This window comes from Emys orbicularis, chromosome 7 (genome assembly GCF_028017835.1).
Source record: "Emys orbicularis isolate rEmyOrb1 chromosome 7, rEmyOrb1.hap1, whole genome shotgun sequence".
Lineage (NCBI taxonomy): Eukaryota > Metazoa > Chordata > Testudines > Emydidae > Emys > Emys orbicularis.
Genome location: NC_088689.1, coordinates 84923648 through 84949709, shown reverse-complemented (window position 1 = coordinate 84949709; position 26062 = coordinate 84923648). Strand labels below are relative to the sequence as shown.

Here is a 26062-nt window from a genome sequence, read left to right as displayed (position 1 = left end):
GGAGATGCCTACAGTGATCCTTGGGGACCCAGCCTACCCGCTAATGCCCTGGCTCATAAAGCCCTATACTGGCGCCCTGGACACTGAAAAAGAACTGTTCAACTACCGGCTGAGCAAGTGCAGAATGGTGGTGGAGTGTGCTTTTGGCCGTCTCAAGGGGAGATGGAGAAGCTTACTGACTCGCTGTGATCTCAGCGAAACCAATATCCCCATTGTTATAGCAGCTTGCTGTGTGCTCCACAATCTGTGTGAGAGCAAGGGGGAGACCTTTATGGCGGGGTGGGAGGTTGAGGCAAATAGCCTGGCATCTGATTATGCCCAGCCAGACAGCCGGGCGATTAGAAGAGCCCAGCGGGACGCGCTGTGCATCCGGGAGGCTTTGAAAGCTAGGTTCCACAGTGAGCAGGGTAACCAGTGACTTTTAAGTATCTATACAGAGAAGCTGAACCTGCCCCCGTTTCTTTACCCAGTTAATGTTGACTATCCTCTCCAGTTACATACCCCCTCCACCCCCTTCCAAAAAAATAAAATCAGTTTTATTTTGTTAATGAACACCGTTGTCTTTAGTACTGTTTTCGCAGGAATGTTTGAAACCTGGGACGCAGACTGTGGTGGGGAGCGGGTGTAGTGTACTGATGCAAATGATCCTTCTAAACTCCAGGAATGACAGGATTCGCAGTGGCGGACTGGTTGTTTCAACGGAGCCTGCCAGCCCTCCTGAGCGGGACTGCGTGTATGTGGGGGCTATGTGACTTTATGGCAGGGGGAGGAGGGTTACAGATCCCCTCCTGCGTGGCTCTGAGATCCAGGACAAGGACCGCTGCATAAGATCTGTAACTGCCCTCTCCCGCCACAAAGTCACAGAGCAACCCCCCCCCCCACGCACAGAACATGAAAACCACCTCCCAGACTGACCAGGGTAACTAGTCACTGCACTGTGTATGTGCCCTGCTGCTGGACCTGCCCCCGCCTCTGTACTCTGCTAAAGGTGACTGTCCTGTCCAATTACCAAGCCCCTTCCCCCCCTTCAGACAGACTCTCCCACAAAAGAACATGATTGAAACAGTAATGAACAGAAACGTATTTTTTATTAACAACCACACATGAAACTGGGGGGTGAAACTTGGACGGGGGCTTGGGTGAGGCGGGCAGGAAAGGACTTTTCAAATTTTGGGGAATGACAGCCTTCTGGTGCTTGAGCAGTCTGCAGGGGTGGAGTGAGAGTTTTCACGGACTCTGCCGCCCCTCCTTCTTTGGGCGAGGGGGGTATGGGACTTGGTGGCGGGGGAGTGCGGTTACTGATAGACTGCAGCGGGGCTCTGTCCTCCTGCCTCCGTTCCTGCAGAACATCAACAAGGCGCCGGAGCGTGTCCATTTGCTCCCTCAGAAGTCCAAGCAGCGTTTGAGTCGCCTGCTGGTCTTCCTGCCGCCACCTCTCCTCACGTTCCATGTGTGTCCGGTGCATTTGGGACAAATTCTCCCTCCAATGGTTCTGCTGTGCTGCCTGGGCTCGGGAGCAGCCCATTAGTTCTGAGAACATGTCCTCTCGCGTCTTCTTCTTCCTCCGCCTAATGTGCGCTAGCCTCTGGGAGTGTGATGCCAGGCTGGGTTGGGAGACAGTCGCAGATGTGGCTGTGGGAATGAGAAAAAGGTAGTGAATTCCTCCGAAACATAAATGTAGTTGTGAACAAAGAACATAGTCTTTCTCTGTGAACAAGACCATGCACCGCACCTATCACATGCGCACTCAGGACAAGGTCGAATTTTCGGACCTCGCCTTCAGTGCCTGGGGTCTTGCACTGCCGATCTGGGAAGCGGGGCAGGACACCGGAATTTCTGTAGCAGGCAGACATGGGAAGCCGTAGACTTGTGGCTGCTTAAAACTTTAGTAGTACCACTGGCCTCCTTTCACATTGAAAGCAATGCCAGTCTCTGCTGCCAGCAATCGGCCAAGCATGAACTCTGTCCCTGTCCCACCCCCTCGCGGATGTCCCAGGGAAAGATCCCTGTATGCTGCCCCTCTCCCGCCTCCACCGCGTGGCTGTAAACCAGCGGTTACAGTTCTGTAAAGGAACTTGCAAGCAGTCCCAATACTAACAGTCCCCTACCTAATTCAAAGCAGGTCATCATGAGCGACATAACAATAATGAGGATCTCGGACAGCGATAAGGAAAGGATGCTTCGGGAAAGCCTGCAAAGACCAGGGCCCTATGCCGCCATGCTGTGCAAGGCAATGATCCCGGAGTACTTGAGGATCTCCTGGCGCGGGAACGTCTCCTACTTCGGAGGACCCAATAAGGCCGCTCTCCCCAGGAACCTGATGAACAGGCTTTCCAATTACCTCCAGGAGAGCTTCCTCGAGATGTCCCTGATGGATTTCAGCTCCATCCCCGGACATATAGACCGCATTTTAATATAGCTGCACTGGCAGGGACTAAAGAGTGGAGCGGCTTGGGCAGCAGAATCATGCACAACCGGACACTGTTAGATTTTTTTTTAATTGTTGGGACTGAATAGTTAAGCGCCTACGGCAAAGAAATCATGACAAACACATTGTTCTTATTGTTAATATTCCAGTTCTGTTAAAAATAAATGTTTAGATGTGTAAAACACTTACCGCTTGATCCTTCCCCTGAATCTGTGTCCGGGTTAAATGCTGGGGATGGTTGGTAGGGGATCTCTGTAAGGGTGATGAAGAGCTCCTGGCTGTCGGGGAAATCAGCTTGGTAAGCGCTGTCGACTGCCTCGTCCTCCTCATCTCCTTCCTCATCTTCCCCGTCCGCTAACCTGTCCGAGGAACCGGCCGTGGACAATATCCCATCCTCAGAGTCCACGGTCAGTGGTGGGGTAGTGGTGGCGGCCGCACCTAGGATGGAATGCAGTGCCTCGTAGAAACGGGATGTGTGGGGCTGGGATCCGGATCGTCCGTTTGCCTCTTTGGTCTTCTGGTAGCCTTGTCTCAGCTCCTTGATTTTCACGCGGCACTGCGTTGCATCCCGGCTGTATCCTCTCTCTGCCATGGCTTTAGAGATCTTCTCATAGATCTTTGCGTTCCGTCTTTTGGAGCGCAGCTCGGAAAGCACGAACTCATCGCCCCACACAGAGATCAGATCCAAGACTTCCCGATCAGTCCATGCTGGGGCCCTCTTTCTATTCTGGGATTGCACGGCCATCTCTGCTGGAGAGCTCTGCATCGTTGCCAGTGCTGCTGAGCTCGCCACGATGTCCAAACAGGAAATGAGATTCAAACTGCCCAGACAGGAAAAGGAATTCAAATTTTCCCGGGGCTTTTCCTGTGTGGCTGGTCAGAGCATCCGAGCTCGGACTGCTGTCCAGAGCGTCAACAGAGTGGTGCACTGTGGGTTAGCTCCCGGAGCTATTACCGTCGATTTCCATCCACACCAAGCCTAATTCGATATGGCCATGTCGAATTTAGCGCTACTCCCCTCGTTGGGGAGGAGTACAGAAGTCGAATTTAAGAGACCTCTATGTCGAACTAAATAGCCTCGTGGTGTGGACGGGTGCAGGGTTAATTCGATGTAACGGCGCTAAATTCGACATAAACGCCTAGTGTAGACCAGGCCTATGAGTTTACTGTACGTGTGCCTTTAGCCAGAATCCACCTTGAATGGAATGGGACTAAGCATGAAGTTATCGCTGGCGTAAGGAAGTTATTGCCTAAGGATCTTTTGATTGGGGAAAATGTTAAAGCTTTGTTCAGTCCAGGTAGTCAGTCACAGGACAGGAATGATCTTAAACCTGTGTCTATTGTGGGCAATGATTTGCCTGGGGAGGGTTGCTCCAAAGGTTTGTCTGAGAAGAGCTGTTTGTCTGTAAATGAAGTTTCTGAATGTCGGTCTAGTGTCTCAGAAGTTAATCTGGAGTTAAATCAAGAGCAGCAAAATCTTATTGGGCAGGAAAATGTTTCTCTGGAGCAGATTAAAGTGGATGGTCAGGTGGAAGCCCTAACTGAGGAAGGAAAGGGTGGATTTTTAATGGGTGATGCATTGGTGGCTAGTACAGCTTGTAAAAGTGAACCTGAAAAGGGTAACTGTGATTTGCTGGCAGTGGCTCAGTGTAGTAAGAAGAGCAGTTTATCTGTTGGGAGTGGCAAGGTGCCTGGTAAGGAAGCTGCCCCACTCTCCCAGTCTTTGTCTGTAATCAGCCCTGTGTGCTGGGACAAAGGAGAGGAAGGCAGGAAAAGTTTGGAGGAGCCAAGGCAGCCTTGTGAGCTAATGGCTTTGTCTAGTCAGCAGTTTGGGAAGGCAGGGATAGTGGAAAATGAATGTCCCTATACCTTACCTGTTTCCTGTGTGGAGAATACTGATAGTGAAGGAAATGTGCCTGTATCTGTCAGGGGTATTGACTTGCCTATGGAGGAAGCTACCTCAGTCTCCAAGCAGTTGTCTGTGAACAGCCCTGTGTGCTGGGACAAGGGAAATGAAATCCCGAGCTGTGTGTCTGGTAAAAAAGGTGTCTCCAGCTCTTCTTTGTCTGTGGAGCAGACAGAAGGTGCCTTTCAGCCTGTGAGGGTTGAGAATGGTGTTGGGACAGGACTGTCTCCATGCTAATTCGTTAAGTGAGCAGTCTGTGCTTCAGGGTCTGAGGACAGATTTGGTTACTGGTGTTTCAAAGCAGAACAGTTTTATGGCTGAATGCTTGAGGATGCAGGGGAGAGCAAGCAAACTCTCACCCTTAGACTCTTTGGATTTGTGTGGTATCTCTTTAAGACAGAGTCCAGCCTTGGAAATGATAGCAGTTAAGGATATGAAAACTGGTGGACTGGCTCCTGTCTGTGGTAATGCAAATTACTTGCCTGGCTGGGAGAGGAAGGACTTGCTAATAGCTGTTAGCACAGAGAGCCCACCCCATCAGCCAGTGAATTCTGTTAAGCAAGAGAAATCAGGGTTTGATCCTGCAGGACAAGGAGGAAAGAGAAAACTGAATTTTGCAAAGGGAAGCAACAGGTTAACCCTAAAATGCCCAAATTCCAATGGTATTGAGCCAAAGCTGTGGCATGACAACCATGATTGTAGATGGACACTTGCAATGGATTTGTTGTTAATGCTAATGGTGATTTTGTAACTAATGTGGCTATTACCAAGAACTGTAAGAATGTACAATGTTCCTAATCTGTTGGAAAATCCGTTGAACATGTTAAAAGGAATACACGAGAACACACGTTATGTTAAAAGGCCTTGTTATACTGGTGTTTCACAGGTAATGCCTGTAAACAGTCTTGGAACTTTTCACAGGGGAAAAGACATTCCAGACCTGATGTGCTGTATAAAAAGGGAAACCGAGGCACACTACCATATTGCTTTCACGGCTAAATGCCAAGATTCCTGTACTATGAACATCATTAATATCTACATTGATTTAATGTTAATTGGGTTCCAAACATTTGCCAGAGCTTGTATGGATAAAGTAGCTGTTTTCTTTAGCTCTTGGCAAGATCACATGAGACATACAGGAACCATGCTGCAAGAGCAGATCCAATCCACTATTGTTCTAACTAAGTTTTACCTTGAGTTTGTAAAGAGGTTCAATCATGTTGTTGAACATAATTTTGATAAACCATTTCTGTTATACTCTAATATGGCTTCTAACCCCAATACTAGCTGTAGTGAGACAAACCCAAGGATGGGGAGCTCTTGGGATGCAGTCAGTGATGTTTGTGTCATCCCTTCCTGCATCAATTTTGCGTTGGGGGTGTGACGTTATTGATATAATCTGGGACCATATAGATCATTGTTGCAACCAAGGTCCTGTAGTGGCACCCAAATCTTGTATAAAGGGGGTCAAATGGGGTGTCTAAGACAAGGTTATGGTTTACTGGTTATGATTAGGCTGTCTATATGTGTGTATCAATTTTGTAGTTGAAGTTATGAATATTGGCTCTATACTGTCTGTATTTCAGACTTATGCTATGCTGCTGGGTGACATCCCAGACAAACTGGTGTTAGCTCTGCCTAGCCTGCTTGATGGCCCATTAAGGACCATCAGCTATACAATGGACCCATTGAGAGAAGGCAAATATGCCTTCAGACTCAGCAAAGTATGCAGGAACTTGCCCATGTGACTCCAGACTCCATTTTGCTGTAATTTTCCACAGTAAGGACAAAGAGGTGTTCTTACACCTGGAAAAGACTATATAAGGCTGATGCCTCATCTCCATCTTGTCTTCAGTCCTGCTTCATACCTCTGGAGGAACTTTGCTACAAGCTGAAGCTTTGAACAAAGGACTGAGGACCCATCCCAGCGGGGGATGTATTCCAGAGACTTGATTTGAACCTGCATTTTATTCTATCGCTGCTGCAAGCCTGAACCAAAAACTTTGCCATTACTGTATGTAATTGATTCCATTTAACCAATTCTAGCTCTCATCTCTATCTTTTTCCTTTTATGAATAAACCTTTAGATTTTAGATTCTAAAGGATTGGCAACAGCGTAATTTGTGGGTAAGATCTGAGTTGTATATTGACCTGGGTTTGGGGCTTGGTCCTTTGGGATCAGGAGAACCTTTTTCTTTTACTGGGGTCTTGGTTTTCATAACCATTTGTCCCCATAACGAGTGGCACTGGCGGTGATACTGGGAAACTGGAGTGTCTAAGGAGATTGCTTGTGAGATTTGCGGTTAGCCAGTGTGGTGAGACCGAAGTCCTCTTAGTCTGGCTGGTTTGGTTTGCCTTAGAGGTGGAAAACCCCCCAGCCTTGGGCTGTAACTGCCCTGTTTGAGCAATTTGTCCTGAGTTGGCACTCTCAGTTGGGTTCCGCCAGAACCGCATTGTCACAGTAGGGACTGTCCGGTTTGGCCAATGTACATGGCAGAGGGGCATTGCTGGCACATGATGGCATTATAACATTAGTAGACGTGCAGGTGAATGGTGTGGCTGATGTGGTTGGGTCCTCTGATGGTGTCGCCAGAGTAGATGTGGGGACAGAGTAGACAACGAGGTTTGCTACAGGGATTGGTTCCTGGGTTGGTGTTTCTGTGGTGTGGTGTGTAGTTGCTGGTGAGTATTTGCTTCAGGTTTGGGGGTTGTCTGTAAGCGAGGACTGGCCTGCCTCCCAAGGTCTGTGAGAGTGAGGGATCGTTTTCCAGGACAGGTTGTACGTGACGGCCGGTGGTGTTCTGTTATTTTCGTTGTTGGGCCTGTCTTGTAGTAGGTGATTTTTGGGTATCCGTCTCACTCTGAACTCTGGGACACTAATCATTAGTTAGTATGGCTTAAAGGATGGAGCACTGTCCTGGAAGTCAGTAGATCTGGGTTTTATTCCCCTGTACCAGTGGGTGACCTTGGGTAAGTCACTTCTCATCTCTGTGCCATAGTTAACCGATCTGTAAAATGGGGATAATGGGTTTTATTCAGGATAGATTGATTTAAATCACGAAATGGAAAGCCTTTATTTATAATTGATTTTAATCAACTTTTCCATTTGTACTTCAGTTATTTTTTAAAGAAAGGTGCAGTCTCATTGTTTGATATACCCATTAAAAGATGTTGATTTATAACAAAATAGAGCCCTACACTAGATTAGGTACATATTTTTGCTATCTGGGAGAATACACTAATACATACATTTCTTTAGGCAATTATATAGGTTAATATTTTCAGATCTAAGACTTGTACAATTTTAGAATGATAGAAAATGCTGAATGATATATTGCTTATTTACTAGATAATTAACTTTTTGCTCATGATTTTTGTCAAGCTGCATTAGGATGGTAATATGAATTTAATTAAACACACAACTGCTTATAAGTTTTATTTTTATTAAACAAAACCTTAAGGGGTGTTGGATACATATAACTTCTCTAATCAAAACATGTTTCACATTTACAACTAAATGATTTATTAAACAGAGGGATTAACTGGTTATTTTGGGTCAGCCTGGGAAAATTTTCTAAGTGAAAGTAATTGGAGCTTAAGTTCCTACTCACTTAAGTCTCTTGAAAATGAGACAGTCTCCTAATTTACTTAGGCTGATCTGTTGTGTCATATTTATAAAGCGTGACCTCAAAAGTTAGATGTTTATCCCCTAATTCTTTCATTATATGGAAAAGCAGCCTTTAACTCAGTTTTTGATGGAGACTTATAGATTCAGCATACTTTTTTATTTAAATGTTTTAAGAGATAAGTAGTTTAGGCCTTGCATATTTTGTATTTAAATTCAGATTTCATTTTAAACAGGTTTATTTTTTAAAAGAAAACATTATAATTTAAATAACAAAACACACCAAAAAAAAAAAAAAAAAAGGCAGGTTTTTTTAATCCATCCTGGTTCTGTTCCTGGCTCTGCCCCTGTACCGGTGGGTGACCTTGGGTAAGTCACTTCTCATCTCTGTGCCATAGTTAACCCATCTGTAAAGTGTGGATAATGACAGTGACCTCCTTTTATGAAGTACTTTGAGATCTATTGATGAAAAGCTCTATTTAAAAGGTAATATAGTTATTGTTATGAATATATTTCTTTGCAGTTTTATGATCTTCCCCACTTTCATTATTTTGTCACCCAGTATGACAATAATGTGATGGTAATTTTTCTTTGTAATTGATTCTTAGCTGCATTGATCTTAGCAGTGGGAAAAGGCCATTTCTAAGTCACCTTTCTGCTTTTTTTAAATCCTGGAACTGCTAGGGGCTAGGGGCTAGAGGGCCCCTAATGTAATTTAGAACAGACTAAGGGATGCTCTAAATTTTGCCAGCTGGAGTATTCCCATTGGGACTTCTTTGCTAGCTCAGGATCAGAGTGCTATGGACTCCAACCCCACCCTGGCATTCTCTCTCCTTTCCCTCAATATTCTCCCTATGTGGGAATTGTGGGTAGTAGGTAGTATAGAGCTGACTATGTCAACTTTGTCGCCTGAAGATTTCTCTGTGTCATGGTAATTCTGGTTGCCCCTTTAGGGGAGATTGAACAGTGGCCAACGATTAGAGTCAATATTGTTAATATAAACCTCTAGTTTATTTATTAAACTGTATCTAGAATTGTTAGTCTCTTAATTGAGGTTGTTGTTTTCCCTACTGTATTGTAGTACGATCATTTTTCTGGTATTTTCAATGAAATATTCAATGAAAAATTCAGTTTAAAAAATTCAAACCTTTGGCATGGATTTAATAGAAATTACTGAGGTTGTTGGCTGCTATTGTGCAAATCCATAAAGTCAGATTCCTTTCAGGAATTTCAGACAATTTTGAGTTCCTTGGATGGAAAGTACTATGTAAGTACTAAATTATTCCGCAGGTTCCAAGAAGGGCGTTTAAGGCACTGTTACACACTTCTGTATCAACTGTGCATCAGAAACCTATTCCTCAAAAGATACTTCTTGCTTCTCACCATTTGGCCATATTAATCTACAGTGTTGGTCTCTTCCTGGGCCTGATAGTGAACAAGTTAAAATTCTGCAGGATAAAGAGGAAAAATTAGTAAACTGGATTTTAGATTACTTCAGATTAAAAATGCAGACACTGTAGGATCCCTTATCTTGGGTAAGGGGGAATCTTGAAGTAGCAGCAGCAGAAAGTGTTTAGTAGTAGTACCAAAAATCTCTCGTTATTGCTTTTTTTATCTGTTTCTTGAGAGAGAAATAATTATCAGTGAAAAACTTATGTTGAAGTGTAAGGTGAAATTAATTTGAAAGAATTCCTGTTTTTTTTAATCTCTAAATCGTGTTCTTTCATTAAAATGTTTAGATAAATTTCAGGTATGATTTTATCTACTGCAGAATTGTCAGAGAGAATTAAACTGGTATACATTCACAGTGATTTGAGAGGGGAAAAAGTCCACTATCCATATGAGTAATTTAAAAAAAAATTAAATGATAGCTTAACGTTCCTGGACACTGAAGTCCTCTGTCTGCAGAATAGATACTGTTGACTGAAACTGTATTATATGATCTAAACTAATTTCTCTGAATATTTTATCATCTTACAGCACTGAGCAGTTAGGCTCTGGTCCTGAATAGGGCTTTGGAATGCTAATATAACACAAATAAATACATATTCCTATTTAAGTGCAGCAGGTGTTTTGTGCTGTACAAAACAGAGTTCCAGCCCCAAGAATTTTACAGTTAAGAAAAAAACCCCACAATTCAGATATAAAATGTAGATGCATTTATCATAGTGGGGTTTTGTTAAAATGATGTGTATGACATGACCTTTGGAGTTAACTCCTGTAGACTTTATGGAAGACATAAGGGATAAAACCCTCACCTCTGTTTGGGCACTCTTATGCTAGGTAAAAGGGCTGGAACAGTATGAAGGGGCCTCTCCAGGTCCCTGAGTAACCCAGAATCGGTAGGGTGCAACAGTGTCTCGAAGCCAGTTTAGCCCCTCTGGCTGCAATTTTTTGTTGCACCACTAAGAGATGCAGCTCAGAATCTCATCCATGCTTTTTAGTGGTGGTTTGAAAGAAGAAAGAACAGCCATTGTGCACATCAGAGGCAGGAGCGAGTTCCAGATGTATGAAGCAACATGGAGGAAAGCATGAAAGTGAGAGTAGGAGTATGGATACAAAGAAAATGATGAAGAATGAGTTAGCTGAAGCTAAAAGAATGAGATGTCATGGAGTGGATGGGGAGGGAGTATGGGAGGAAAAAAAGAATACAGATAAAGGTTGGGCTGGAGATCACTGTATCCACTTGAACTTATTGGGCCAATTTAATGGATGCAAATTCACTGACTTCAATGATATTGCACCAGTTTAGACTAGGATTAATTTGACTTGCATTTTCAAAGGCATATTGATGTATGCAGTGAATGCAAGTTAAATTTCACCTTTTTTGTTTTGACAAAAGATGTTAGAAAACTAATTCTTAGTCAAATATATATACTTAATAATGTTAGAGAAATGAATATTATATATATAGTTTAAGAAAATATAAAGGAGTTTTTGCTTTTTGTATGTGTTTCTGCTGATCCAGCATTTGCAAATTTAGCTGAAACAGCATCAGGGTTGTGTAAAACATTACTCCTGGGGAATTCTGCGCCAAAATATTAAAAATTCTGCACGCAATAGTTTAAAATTCTGCAAAATTCTGCATATATTATTTGTCAAAATAACACAATATAATCACACCAGTTTCAATTATTTTGGTAATTTATTTCAAAATACCTGTCAGCAATTGTGTGTGTTAACAATACAGACAAAAAAAAGATTCAGGAAATGTTTTTTGACAAATAGATTCCTTACTAGGCATATTAATACAGAACTCTCAGTAATAATTCATTTAAACTACAGTACAGAACTGTATTTCCTGAACCCCTCAGAAGCAGTGCAAAGGCTTGGAGGAGTCAGGTTTAACGGAGGAGCTGAGGGAGAAGGAAGTAATTGTTGGGAAGGAGCCTGGGTATGAACTTGAAGAGTTGTTGGGTGTGAGTGGGAAAAGTATGGAACAGATTTTTTGGGGGGACGGGGAGAGATTGTTAGGGAGTGTCCCCCATGCAGACCCTGGGGGACCCCTAGCTTCTCCATTCAGTCAGGCACATCTGCTCCTGTCCCCATGTGTCCTTGCACCCCCTGTCCACATGTGTCCCTCTATCCCCACTCAGACACCCACTCCCCCATCCCCATGTGTCTCTGTGCCCCCACTCAGCTACTCCGCTGTCCCCATGTGGCCCTATACCCTCTCCCCCCGTGCCCCTGTGCCTCCACTCCCATTCAGCCCTTGACCCAGTCTGTCCTCCCGCACTAGCCCTTATGAGTAAGGCTGCGTGTCTGTCATGGAGGTCACGGAACTCATGGATTCTGTGACTTTCTGTGACTTCTGCAGTGGCTGGTGCTGGCTCTGGGCAGCAGCAGCAGCAGTTTGGATGTGTGGGAGGGGGCTCAGGGCTGGGGCAGGGAGTTGGGATGCAGGGCAGCACTTACCTGGGTGGGGGGCTTCCCGGCTCCCAGCCGCATGTCCCTGCAGCTCCTAGGTGGAGGGGCTAGGGGGCTCTGTGCTGCCCGTGCCCACAGGCGCCGCCCCTGCAGCTCCCATTGGCTGCAGTTCCCGGCCAATGGGAGCTGCAGAGCCAGCACTTGTGGCGGGAGCAGCGTGTGGAGCTCCCCTGGCTGCTCCTCCCCTAGGAGCTGCAGGGACACGCCGGTCGGAGCTGAGTAGGGAGCTTGCCAGCCCCGCCAACCCTCCCTCCCCCAGCACCAGCATGGGTCCCAGGTCACATGCTGCCACCGCGCCCCCCCCCAGTGCCAGCAGGGGTCCTGGGCTGTGCACTGCCACCTGTCTCCCCCCCCAGCACCAGCAGGGGTCCTGCGCCACCACCACCACCCCAGCACCTGTGGCACCCCAGCCCAGGTTTTAGTTAGGGGTATATACTAAAAATCATGGACAGGTCATGGACCGTGAATTTTTGTTTACTGCCTGTGACCTGTCCATGACTTTTACTAAAAATACCCGTGACTAAAATGTAGCCTTACTTATGAGCCCCTGTCTGACCCCCCAGCAGCCCCACGATGTCTGTCTCCCCAAACCACCTGTCTCCTGACCTGGCCCGACAGGCACTTTGAAGAAGGCAGGCTCTTGCTCTTCCCTGTCATAGCTGGGGCTGGCCAGGAGTGGCTGCTGTGTTCTAGCACCACAGCGCTCCTCTGGCGGGCAAAAGACGGAACTGCAGCAACTTTTCAGCAGATGCTATTTTCTGCACACACACACAAAATTAAAAATATACACAGAGCATGAAATATGCACGCGTTCAGTGGCACAGAATTCCCCCAGGAGTAAAACCATGAAACTGGCTTGTGTGTCTTATCTGTAAAATACTTGGCCTATGCAAATAGCAGGGTGAAACAGGGTATCAAGAGGGAATTGTTAGCTACAGGTTACCCACCACCCCAAACAAGACAAGCTAACAAGTAAAAAACCAAAGCCGCGGTTCGCCCGGGACGGCGAACCGCGGCCAGTGGGGGCCGCGATCGGCCGAACCTGCCGCATCAGCAGGTAAATAAACTGGCCCGGCCCGCCAGGATGCTTACCCTGGCGAGCCGCGTGTCAAACGTTGCCGACCCCTGACTTAGACTAATATATTTTTGCTTATCCTGATAAAACTTACTTTCATCTGTCTACTTCCGTCAGCCCACTGCTTCCATTCAGTTGTTTTTAACCTTAGTAATCTAAGGTGGCGGGAAGCCGCGGCCAGCACATCCCTCGCCCGCGCCGCTTCCCGCTGCCCCCATTGGCCCGGGACGGCGAACCGCGGCCAGTGGGGGCTGCGATCGGCCGAACCTGCCGCGTCAGCAGGTAAATAAACTGGCCCGGCCTGCCAGGGTGCTTACCCTGGCGAGCCGCGTGCGAAACATTGCCGACCCCTGGTCTAGGTTATGTGCAGGGTAGCTGTCACCATGTCTATTAGTTCAGGTTTAGTTATTGTGATTTGTGCATGAGAATGCTTTAACTAGGGATTTAGAATACCTAGGCACACAGATGAGGTCACTTGGTAAGCTGAATCTGCACAGTTTCAAAATGGGATGAAAGATAGATAATTAACAGTGAGAGTGGAGAAGACGAAGGGGTGAACATAGCAGAGATTTGAAAGCGTCATTCTGTTTCCAAGCGAGGTAACATGATCAATTACTTTTCTTGCCATATCTGTTTTTGCATGTATATGTAATTCATAGGTGATAACAGCTTTGTCTTAAAATGTACATAATAAAGGCTAAAAGAAACTGTTTAAGCCTAAGTTGAGGTAGATCTAGTTTTTCATACAAAGTGTGTTTAAAAAAAAAAAAAAAAAAGGCAAAAGCCACACAAATATTTCAGCTTTTCAGAGAGACAGTTTTGTAAAATATTGGAGGAAAAGGAGAGAAGTTACCTAGAAGGTAAAGCAGAGGTTCTCCAACTGGGGGCAGGGAGGTGTGGAATGTATTCTGGAGGAGAGAGAGTGAGAAGCTTTAGGGTGAAAAAAGTACTATGCACATTCAGAGCTGGGAGGCTAGAGAGCGGGGGCTGCTGGCCGGGCACCCAACTCTGAAGACAGCAGAGGAGAAGAAAAGGTGGCAATACCATACTGTACCCCCTTTACTTCTCTGCTGTTGCTGGCAGCGGCACTGCCTTTAGAGCTCGGCTCCTGGCCAGCTGCCGCTGCTCTCTGCTCTGCCTGCAGAGCTGGGTGGCTGGAGAGCGGCAGTTGCTGTCCGGCTACCCGGTGGGGGGCGTAAACTACTACAGACATGAAGAAGGGGGCGCGATCAAAGAAGTTTGAGAACCACTGCTGTAGCGTATTGATCAGAGCCTATAACTTCAGAATGTTGTAACTGGTCTCAATAACTTTATTCTACTTTGGTGCTTAGTATTTTGGTTCTTATCCTCAATAACAGGACCTATTTATAATTATATATAATAATTCCCCTGTGATTGAAACCGAATCCAATGGATTGAGAATACCTGTATGTGATTTAAAGGATTTTTGCACTATTGCCCCAGCCAGGCTTTAAGTCACCCTGAGACTCCTCCGGTCCTGGAGCTGTCTGGATGCTTGTCCTGTCTGACATAAATTAGAAGAGTGAAGTCTGCTGTAGCCTACAGTGGCTGCCACTAGACCCAAGGAGCTGTTAAAATGGCTGGGGTTTGGTGGAGAAGTCCAGCCATGACCCTTTTTCCTTGACTGTGCACACTGCATAGAGATCTTCAGGAAGCAGGAAGAGGCACATATTCTATTGTATGTAGGTTCTTATACTTCCATCGTTACTGTAGAATCTGAGTAGTTTCCATTAGTGCATTAAGCAATGTGACTAACCTGGTCATGTGGTTTGTTCCCCTCTCATCCTCTCCACAGGGGGAAAATAGTGTGTGTAGTGAAATTTTTGTTTTGCTAGGGTTTAGGTTTTAGTTTTTTAAAATATACTGTGTTACATGTTAGAGAAGGTTGAAGAAGTGCGATTTGCACTTGGAGCAGAAAATGGTGACGTTTGATGGTCCATAGTTCTCGTGGGAGTTTGTTCCACAGTATCAGACCAGCCTCTGAGAAAGCTGTGCCTTGTGCATGGATGGGCTTTATACACAGGACTCTACAGTGGCTCCTTGTTGTATGAAAATGCCTGTGTGAAGTAAAGAAGTGAGAAGCACCTCAACTGAATGGAGAATTAGGCCCATAGTCTTGAGTTTAATTTTAAAGGAAAAGATATTTTCTCTTAAATTGAAAAAAAAATTACTTATAGGCAAATGTCTGAAGTTTTAGCCTGAGTATATTATTCCCCACTGGAGGTCACTATTTCAACTCATGGTTTTCCATTATAAACCTCCGCTCTGTGTGTGTGTGTGTGTGTGTGTGTGTGTGTGTGTGTGTGTGTGTGTGTAAAATGTATGTACAAGATGTGTGTATTGTCAGTGTATATATAAATCATCTTAAAGTTAGTTCTCCAGGAGAAAGTGGGTTTTCTGTTTTCTCCATTTTTTAATGACACTTATAGATACAAAGGTTTTTAAAAGAATGATCATAATTATATGTAATCCTAGTTACTGTTGACATGACCTATTAATGTAAAAAAAAAAATACAATTCCCCCCCCCCCCCCCCCAAAAAAACCAACAACAACCAGTAGCCATGCCACTATGGCATTTTAACAAGTATCATGGGTAAGGAAGACTTTGTTATGCATTTCCAACAAATAATTCCTTTCTTGTTAGATTTAGGTTCTGAGTGGTGATTTATTTTATTTATATTTTCCTACGTTCATTTTTAAGACAAGACATTTCATAAAGTGATTTTTCTTAATTCAGTTCTACAGTAATTAACTAATAAAAAAACTGGAAGAAAAGACACAACACTTAAGGCTGTCATCTCTAAATTATTAAAGCTCTATAACCTATTCAGTATTTCTAAACAAAAAACACATTCTCTAATAGCCTTAATCATAAATATCTAAAAATAACAGCTTTCCTATATTAAATTAGCACCAGACCGTGCTTGAAGATGAATAGAAATGCTGGAGAAAAGTAATCTCTGCAATCTGCCTCCCTTTTTATGAACATTAATGCTCAAGAATAATATTCCTGATCCAAATAAAATCAGTGCTATTTCTTTCACTTTATAAGTTGTATAGGTGAAGTGAATCTTGGTATACAGCATGAGTTCATCTGGGATCAATTATTAAAAATGATTGAGGTCTTCCTCAACCTAGATTATTTCCCCCAAAAGTATGGATCATTTTTAAACATAATGGAGTTCAAGGTTGTGGTAAGAGGGAGAAAATGTACAAGAGGAAGTAATTGGCAAAATGGGAAAGATTTTTTTTTTTGAGCAGATATGTAACAGCTCTTTGTGTATAAATAAATTAAGCTAATATGTGAGTCTCCTTTGTTTTAAGAATAAAACAAGACAATATGTAACCTTTATCTTTTATTTTTTCTAGTGATATGCAGCTTCCGAGGATCTATACCACAAGGCTTAGTCTTGGAACTAGGAGAAACTGTCCAGATCTTGGAAAAATGTGAAGGTTAGTATGATGGGTTGGAGTGGGGTGTGTTTCCCAAAGATAAATCTTATTTGCAGTAGAAATATATAAAAAAAATTACAGTTGTGGATTTTAATAAATCATTTTGGGACCATGATGTATCAGATCATCAAAATACTCTGATAAAACCTCATTTGACCCACTTACCATAGGAAAGACTAGAGCATTACTGGCAGTAATCCAGTCTGATAGGAGGTCAGCGTGTTTAAGTAAACCATCTGTCCGGAAAATGTTCGAACCCTGACTTGAGAGTTTTATGGTTGTTGTGTCTAGTGGTGAATTTTCATCATGTTGACTTTTGAACAAATATCTAGATTTCCAATCATATTTTGTAGTTTTTATCCCCTTCCCATTAAGTTGAGCTTACCAATATTATTTATTTTCCATAAGTATTTAAAAATATGCTTAATGAAATATATTAGTGATTTGGTTGGGACCAAGACTGAAAAAGAATAATTTGTTGAAATTATTGATTTAGGTAGGAGAGTGTTTTACAATTAACCTTCTTTCCCATCTTTTTACCCTTAAAAGTAAATGCCATTTCCAGTACATTACAGCAATAGCAGCTGTTCTCTCTCTCTTTGAATGTATACATATAGGGTCCAATCCTGCTGCCTTACTCATGGGAATAAACCAGTTGAAGTCAGTGCTGCTAATCACATGTGTAAAGGATTTGTCCGCTATTGTACAGAAAAAGCAAGCAACTGTAAATTATTTGTTTGTAATACCTTTGAGGCATACTTTTGACAACATAAAACATGAGAGCATGTTTCACTAAAACCTCTGAGATGGAATTATAGATCCTTAATCCAAAAATGTCTTCAAAAAAATTAATCCAGGTCCCAGATCCATAGTTATGTATCTGAGTTGCAGATCCATGGGCCATGCAGTCTTTTGTCTCTAACATCCATGAATAGGAATCTTGCAATTCGTGAATGTTGCATCACACCAAAGAACAATTAGGATTTTTTTTTTCAAATTTGGATTGCAGTGCATTAAAATTTACTCAGTTAGTAGTTTAGCATAGTTTATCAATATACCATTTTAGCCATAGACCACTGTGCATACTACAGTAAATACAAATTTTAAATTGATAGCTCCGAAAAACAAATAGAGTTTTAAAAACGCAAATTAAAAACACAAGATTTACCCTTCCCCCAAATCAATTATACCTTTAAAATTATACCTCCTCTATATGTTTATCCTACTGGCCCTTATGGGCTGGTCTACACTAACCCCCCCACTTCGGACTAAGGTACGCAAATTCAGCTACGTTAATAACGTAGCTGAATTCGAAGTACCTTAGTCCGAAGTTACCGCGGTCCAGACGCGGCAGGAAGGCTCCCCCGTCGATGCTGCGTACTCCGCTCGCCGAGCTGGAGTACCAGCGTCGAAGGCGAGCACTTCCGGGATCGATCCGGGGCACTTCCGGGATCGATCCGGGATCGATTTATCGCGTCTTAACTAGACGCGATAAATCGAACTCAGAAAATCGATTGCTTACATCCGGACCCGGATGTAAGTGAAGACGTACCCTATGTGTAAAACAGATATCCAAACAGGGGGAAAACCTGACCTGTTCAGTATAATGGCCATCAATCATCTATTTATACAGTTCTGGTCTGTGGCCAGAGAAAATTACTTTAGTTTTCTTATAGTTTTTGGTCAGGTTCTCCTACTTGCAAAAAGAGCTAAAGTCCTTTAACATATACTTTAAGCCTAGGGGGGTTTGGGACCACAGAACCATGTTGATTGCATAAAGAAGGACCAACACAAATCGGTTCAGAATTTTGGGAGGGAAATGTTGCGCTGCTTCTAAAGCTGTCACAATCTCATTAATGTAAAAATTAAGAAGAAAATGGGCCAATAAGCAGCCCTGTTGGATGTCTCTTATGATGGATAAGTAAATTAGTTTATCTCGCCACCCAATCCTAATCTTGCCCACTGTTTGTCTATGGAGGGCTTTCAAGATAAAGAAGCCTAGCCTTCGCAAGTTTCTCCCAGAGATGATCTCTGTCAGTAGACTCAAAAGCTGATTTCATGTTGACAAAGGCTGCATAAATTTTTTCCTGGGAACTGGCTTTGAAGGCTAATAAAATACTCTTGTTAGATGGCTGAGATAAATCTTAATTATCTGATGTGACAAAAAGTGGCTAGTCCAAAACTACATGGCTCTTGAGCTAGAAGGCAAAATAATGTACATATTTATCATTTTGTGAATGGTTACAGTGCACATCTTTGTAGACCAGATTCTTGAATACTGAAAGTGCTACATAAGGTTATTAGGCCATTAACACTATGGACTTAAAGGAAAAAATTGCTTATTGGAATTTCTCTGCTCAAAGGTAGATCATTTTTCCTGAGATGGCATATATTAACGATGGTACCTATCTTAAGAGTCTTTGTTCTGTGCAACTAAACTTGCAAAAAAATCCAAACACCGAAGAAGAGCTCTGTGTAGCTCGAAAGCTTGTCTCTTTCACTAACAGAAATTAGTCCAATAAAAGATATTATCTGACCCACCTTGTCTCTCTACTAGCCTGGGACTTACATGGCTACAGAAATGCTTCAAACAAGCAGTGGCTTGTAACTAAAAGCTAATTCTCCAATTCCATGGTATATACCTACCTCTCTTCAAAGGCCAGGTGAAACAAATGGGCCCTTTTGCAACATGTCCTGAAAGTTGACTAGTCTAATATATTTTGTACCACAAATGGTGGGAATTCTAGAGTCATATCAGCTGGCCCCTATTTGTTATGTCAAGAAGGATCTAGTATCAGTACATCTGCTGGTCACAATTGTAAGTGTATTGCAGGAAGAGACATAGGCGCAGAGTTTCTAATCTGCTGGGGGGTGCTCCTCCCTGGCCTCGCCACCACTCCATGCCTTCCCTAATGCCAGACCCCCGTCCCGTCTCTTCTCCGCCCAGTTCTTCCCCCTCCCCCGAGCGCACTGCGCCCTTGCTCCTCCCCCATACCAGCGCCTCCAGACGCTGCAAAACAGCTGATCCGCGGCAGGCAGTAGACGCTAGGAGGGAAGGGGAGGCGCAGATTGGTGGGGCCTGCCGGCAGGCAGGACACACTGGGAGAAGGGGGAGGCGTCGATGGGGGGCTGCCAGTGGGTGCTAAGCACCCACCATAGTTCTTCTTATAGACTTTTATATTCCCAAATCTAGTACAAATCCTCATTGCTTAGGATTTGCAAGTTTATTTCTGTTTTATTTGTGGAACTTTTCTTTATCTGCCTTCGTTCCTGGAAAATAGACTTTATACTCAGTTAACCTAATTTGATGGCTTGTATCCTGGATTATCAAGGACAGTACATATCAATTGCTTGATCCACACTTAACATAACGACACAGATTATGTGTGTGTGTTATAGATCTGTAAAACTGTAGAATCCGATTTTGGATTCATCCAGAAATTTTCTATACCACTGAATGTGTTTGTGTCCTTTAAACATTGATAGCTATCAATTATTGGAAAGATTGTCACTGGCAGCTTTTAGCTGTTATTGAAAACATTCCTCAATAAGCATTGCACCATCAATATATACAGTAACTCCTCACATAAAGTTGTCCTGGTTAACGTTGTTTCGTTGTTATGTTGCTGATCAGTTAGAGAAGATACTCCTTTAAAGTTTCGCAATGCTCCCTTATAACGTTGTTTGGCAGCCACCTGCTTTGTCCACCAGTTGCAGAAAGAGCAGCCTGTTGCAGCTGGCTGATGGGAGCTTGGAACCAGGGTGGACTGGCAGCCCCCCTATCAGCTCCCCAATCCCCTAAATTCCCTGTGCGGCAGCCGCCCAGCAGGCTATCAATTGCCGGCAGTTCGGTTGTCCCTCCCCCCACTGCCATGTGCTGCTCCTGCCCTCTGCCTTGGAGCTGCTTCCAGGAGCCTCCTGCTTTCTGGGGGTGGGAGGAGGGAAGAAGGGTGCTAATGTCAGGGTGTCCCCCCTCCCCTCCCCTGCTCCTGCCCCCTGCTTACCCCATCTCCATAGAGCCGGGTGGGGGCACGACAGGGCTCAGGACAGAGGAAGCTTGCTAGCTGCAACTGCTGTCTGTACTTGCTGATCTACTTAAAAAGGCAATGTACTTAGAGTGGGGTCAGCGTACTTAAAGAGGCAATACACATCTCTCTCACTCTCTCTTACACACAGGGTGTGTGTCTCTGTTTCTGTCTGCCATGCTGTCTCCCCTCCCTCCATTTGTGCTGCCTTGTAGAGTGTGAGGCTACATTAACAACAATGTGTTAACCCTTGAGGGCTCAGCCGAGTGCTAGTTCATCATTCAGCACGAAGGCATTCCCTGGGAAATATTCCACCCTCTGACTCCACCACCTCAACCAAGCTTCACAATCATCATTGCTGTGTGTGTGTGTGTGTGTGTGTGTATGTGTATATATATATATATATATATATATATATATATATATATATATATATATATATATATATATATATATATAGCCTTTTGTCTGGTGAAAAAAATTTCCCTGGAACCTAACCCCCCCTATTTACATTAATTCTTATGGGGAAATTGGATTTGCTTAACATTGCTTCGCTTAAAGTCAAATTTTTCAGGAACATAACTACAAGGTTAAGCGAGGAGTTACTGTATATAAGTACTTCAAAAGCTATTTCAAATAATTATTAGATTTCAAAGTGAGATTCTCTTCAAAATACCTTTCTTCTCTGTTGGAGTTTTGCAGGCACTTATGTAAACACTTATTCTTTCTGGATCTTCCAAAAGAAATTATTTGAGATTAACCAAAGATTTTAACCAGTGAAGATTTCAATCATTAGTATGAGCAGTCATGAAAAATCAACTGTTTGTTTTATGGGAGAAAACCAGCCCAGAGCATTTTGTTGAATTTTCTGGATTTTCCCCCGTTTACTTTTTTCCTTCTATTTCTGAAGAATGCAATTTTATGTAAATTTACACATATTTATACAAATGTGTAAAGCAGAACCTGTAGTTTTTTGCTAGGAAATGTTGACAGGTATGCAATTGCATATTACTACCTTAGGTATGTTAAAATGTGCAATGCGCATAATGAGGACTTTTAATCAAAATATAGTAAAGTTTGTATATAACAACTTTACAAAGAGGCACAAAACTTACAAAAGTAATTGCAGGAAATTTAAAGGGAAATTAGTAATCACAGTTGAAACTACTATTCCAGTCTCAGTGGAAATCTGATTTGATTTAATTAATAAAGAAATGGAACCACAAAAGAAAAACATCAAAAAATGAGAGAAACTATGAAACTTTTCCATTACGTAGCCAACATGAATGATCCCACATTAAAAAAAGTCATTTGGTGAGCCCAGAACAAGAAGATGCTCAAACATGACTGATGGAATACATTTAATCTTCTTTGCTGTCTTCTAGTCTGCTATTTAAAATTAAAAGTCCAACTTCTTTCCCAAATCTTTGCTTGTGAAGGAGATTGCCACAATTTCCTCCAAATAAAATGTGACAGTCGCAGGAGAAAGGACAGGAGAATTAATTTTTTCTTCAGTATTTAAAAGCATGGCACACCTATCGACCAATAGCAAAGACTTCCCAAGTCTTCCCTTCAGGTATATATTATGTTCATGGTAATGCTTTACAATGATATAGACATTTTAAACAAAAAAAGAAAAGAAAAAACAAAGAAAACAATATTTAGCGTGAGATCCTCATCCATGCTCTGGCTCCTTTACTTGGAGTAAATTAGACTGAGAGGTGTATATGGGCCTTAAGCCCTAATTCTATTCAGGGAAGGATTCCCCCCAGTGCAGGAAATGAGGAAGACAACCATAAAGTTGTCAAGTAGTGTCCCTATGGGTGCTCCACTGTATGTGTGCTTGCATCCCTGTGCTGCTGATTGGAGAACTTCAGTAAGTGTCCCTTGTCTCTCCTCGTGCTGCTCCATGAGGCTAGTCAGCGCCCGGGCTAACCCCTCTCAATTTCTTCTCAACTTCCCCTGGCTAGAGATGGAGCTATTCGCAGTCCGTTAGGATCTTTACTTTCTTTTTGCATTTCTATAGTTAGTCTCTAAATTAGTATAGTTGTAGTTTTTTCTTAACCCTGTTTTTTCTCTCAAAAGAAAAGCGAAAAAGAACTCCACCTCCCTTGCTTTTTCTTCGTCGTTGGGGACTCTTTATCCTACTGGGTACATCCAGTTCACCAGGCTTCAAGAAGTGTCGTACTTGCAAGGAGGCAATCCCGGTTGAAAACAAGCACTTCCAGTGCATTCGCTGCTTTGCGGAAGGCCACATCCAGCAGAAGTGTGGTCTCTGCCAGCAGCTCAGGCCAAATTCATGTAAGGTCAGAGAGCTCCAACAAAAAATTATCTGCATGGAGGCGGCTCTCAGACCCTCTCAGGACCTGCAGTATGAGTCACTTGGCAGACAGTGAGTCTTCTCCACAGTCCTCTACATCTAAAGGCTATGAGTCGAAGAAGCAAGCTGCTGACCCTTTTCACAAATCATTGAAGAAGAAGGCGGGAAGCCCCCATAGTGAGCCCCAAGATGGCCATAAGTGATCCCCATCGCGCTCGGTATCTTCGGCACTGTTGGCACGGAGACCTTCCCAGTCAGGTACCTATGGCTTACAGAAACCAACAGCAGCAGGTACTTATTGACATGCCCACCGAGTCATTGGCACCGAGGGACAGGAGTAAGCACTCCACTAAAAAGGGTCTCCCATTTTGTGAGTCTGTTTCAGTACTGTCCTCAGTGCCTCATACAGCACCAGAGCAACCAGAACAGGCAAGATCCCCGGCACCACCATTAACATCGAGCCAGTCGGTACCAGCGGAATTCCACTACTCTAGAAACCTCCGCATATTGGATGTACCAGAGTCTCTGCTTCTTGGTATCGGGACCTCCACACCAAGCCTCTGCCTAGCACGGAAATCATCCCCACTGCCATGCCACACTCCCCCGCTCTCTAGCAAGGGTTCAGATAGTGAGCCAGAGGAGGTGGCGTCACACTACTCCTCCCAGGCTCCATATGGTGCCCAACATCAACAGGCCCCTAGAGTATGCCCTCAGATGGCCTCACCACCACCATCCTGGCATGAGCACCACTGCCGGGCTCTATGCCACCACAACCCCAGTGGCCATATTGGGACCCTTGGGTGGCATATCGCCAGCATGCCTCTCGAGCTTCAAGCCTCACCCGAGAACTCTTAAGGCACTTAAGGCACCCCCTTGGCTGCAGCATCTGGAGCTTCAGAGCCTCCAGAAGACATCATTGATGAATATGAGGGCAGTGCTGAGGAAGAAGTGACCCTGGGGACCATATCCTCCCCCTCGCTGGACGAAGCCATCATGCCTTCCCCACCATTTCTGGCTGATGTGATGAAGACAGTTACAGACACTCTCCAGATACAACTGGAAGTAGTCGAAGACACCCACCATTGTCTCCTTGACATTCTCCATTCATCCTCTTCCTCAAAGATCATCCTTCCTATTTACAAGCCCATCTTGGACCCGGGAAGAACCATCTGGCAAACCCCAGCATTGGTAGTGCCTACCTGCAAGCAGGTGGACAAAAATACTATGTCCCAGCTAAGGAACCTGAATTCCTCTTCTCCCACCCTCCACCCAACTCCATCGTGGTGGACATTGTTAACTCCTGCGGCCGTCAACACCAGATGAGATCCGCTCCCTATGATAGGGACTGGAAGCATCTGGACCTTTTCAGAGGAAAAATGTACTCCTCGGCCACGCTTCAATTCTGTATAGCCAACTACCAAGCCCTCATGGCGAAATATGATTATATAAATTATTCAAAACTGAATGATTTTATTGAATGGCTGCTGGACCAATTTAAGGCCATTATCCAGGAGGACCAGTTAGAGGCAAAGACAACACTGCAGTCTGCCCTCATACAGCTGACACAGCGAGGTCCATCTCCACGGTAGTGGTGGTGTGATGAACATCGTGGCTCCATCTATTGGGCTTCCCGAAGGAGGTATAGTCGACTGTTAAAGACTTTCCTTTTTGAGGGCACGAAGCTCTTCTCAGAAAATATTGATACTTCCCTTCACACTCAAGCACTCTCGGGCCACTCTCCGTTCTCTGGGCATTTTTTGCCAGGACAAAAAGGGGGATTCAGTCCCCAATCCCAGCATAGATCACACACATCCCAATATCTGACTCAACGCCACTACAAGCTGCAGAGAAAGAAAAGTAAATTTTCTAAGCATAAACCATCTGGTCAGGAATTTTCCTCATCCCAGCCGTCTACTTCCAAACACCAATTTTGAAAGGCTGGTTGAGGTGTCAATAGACCACTTTCCCCCAACCACTACGGCCGAAAATGCTATACACCCATTTGGCCACTGATTGGCAGCGTTCCGCAGTGTCTGGGAGTGCATAACATCAGACCAGTGGGTCCTAGATATCGTTCACATTGGGCACTCCATCCATTTTACCTCCCTACCCCGGACACTTCTCGTGAGAGTTTACTATAACAAGAAAGAGATCACCTCTTCCAGTTAAGACCCATAGAACCGGTACCTCAACATCTATAAAGTAAAGGGTTCTACTCTCAGTATTTCTTAATACCCAAGAGGAAGGGAGGCTGGAGACCCGTGTTACACTTCAGAGCTCTCAACAAGTTTGTCAAAGGACAGAAATTCAAGATGGTCACTCTAGCAACAATCATTCCATCGTTGGAACAGGGAGGCTGGTTTTTGGCCCTTGACCTTAAGGACGGCTACTTTCATATCTCAATAGGCTGTGATTTCTTAGATTCACTCTAGGACAATAGCACTACCAATACACAATGCTCCCCTTCAGACTATCATTGGCCCTGAAAGTATTTTCCAAGGTTCTCTCAATAGTAGCTGTGCAATTACGCTCCCAAGGAATCCTGATTTACCCTTATCTGGACGATTGTCTCCTGAGAGCCCCATCTCTCCTGGAGGCTCAGCAAGTCACCAAGGCTACAGTATGCCTTTTTACAGAATTGGGCCTACAGATCAATGCCCAGAATCGGGGGCACTGACCAGAGATTTGTTCACTACAGTACTTAACTGAACAAGAAATGTCCACGCTACAGCTCCAGAGGGGGGATAGGAGAACACTCCTTGGGCAATGGTTTCCACCTCCTCCTGGGAGGGGGACCTCCTTTGTGCCTTTCTTCCTTTTCCCCTGCTATCGAAGGTTCTGCTGAAAATAAAAAGAGAGAGAGCACATGTTTTTCTAATTGCTCCTTCTTGTCCATGACAGATCTGGTACCCTTACCTGTTGCATCTCCCTCCCAGTCACTCTGGACCTCCTCTCTCAGGACAGAGGATGTACACTACATCCCAACTTGGGGGTTCTCTGTCTCAATGCGTGGCTCCTTCTTGGTTCAAACACCTAGAAAGCTCCAGTTTGAAGGAGGTGTAAGGGGAGGTATTACACAGTAGAAAGTCCTTGACACAAACATACCTATCTGTAAAAATGGTCCAGGTTTCAGATTTGGTGTACTTCCCTCAAATCTCCCTGAAATCCTCTACACTTCCACATACCTTAGACCAGGGGTCGGCAACCTTTCAGAAGTGGTGTGCTGAGTCTTCATTTATTCACTCTAATTTAAGGTTTCGCGTGCCAGTAATACATTTTAA

At 44.1% G+C, this 26062-nt stretch overlaps 1 protein-coding gene across 1 annotated transcript in view; it reads left to right on the top strand.

The window, feature by feature from the left end:
* Positions 1–16360: 16360 nt before the first annotated feature.
* The window catches only part of DOCK3 (dedicator of cytokinesis 3), a 611447-nt gene continuing 601745 nt past the window's right edge, over positions 16361–26062 (top strand). The window contains exon 1 of the mRNA XM_065408097.1: positions 16361–16436. The gene's annotated coding sequence lies outside the window, so the exon portion shown is untranslated. The remainder of the gene's footprint in view (positions 16437–26062) is intronic.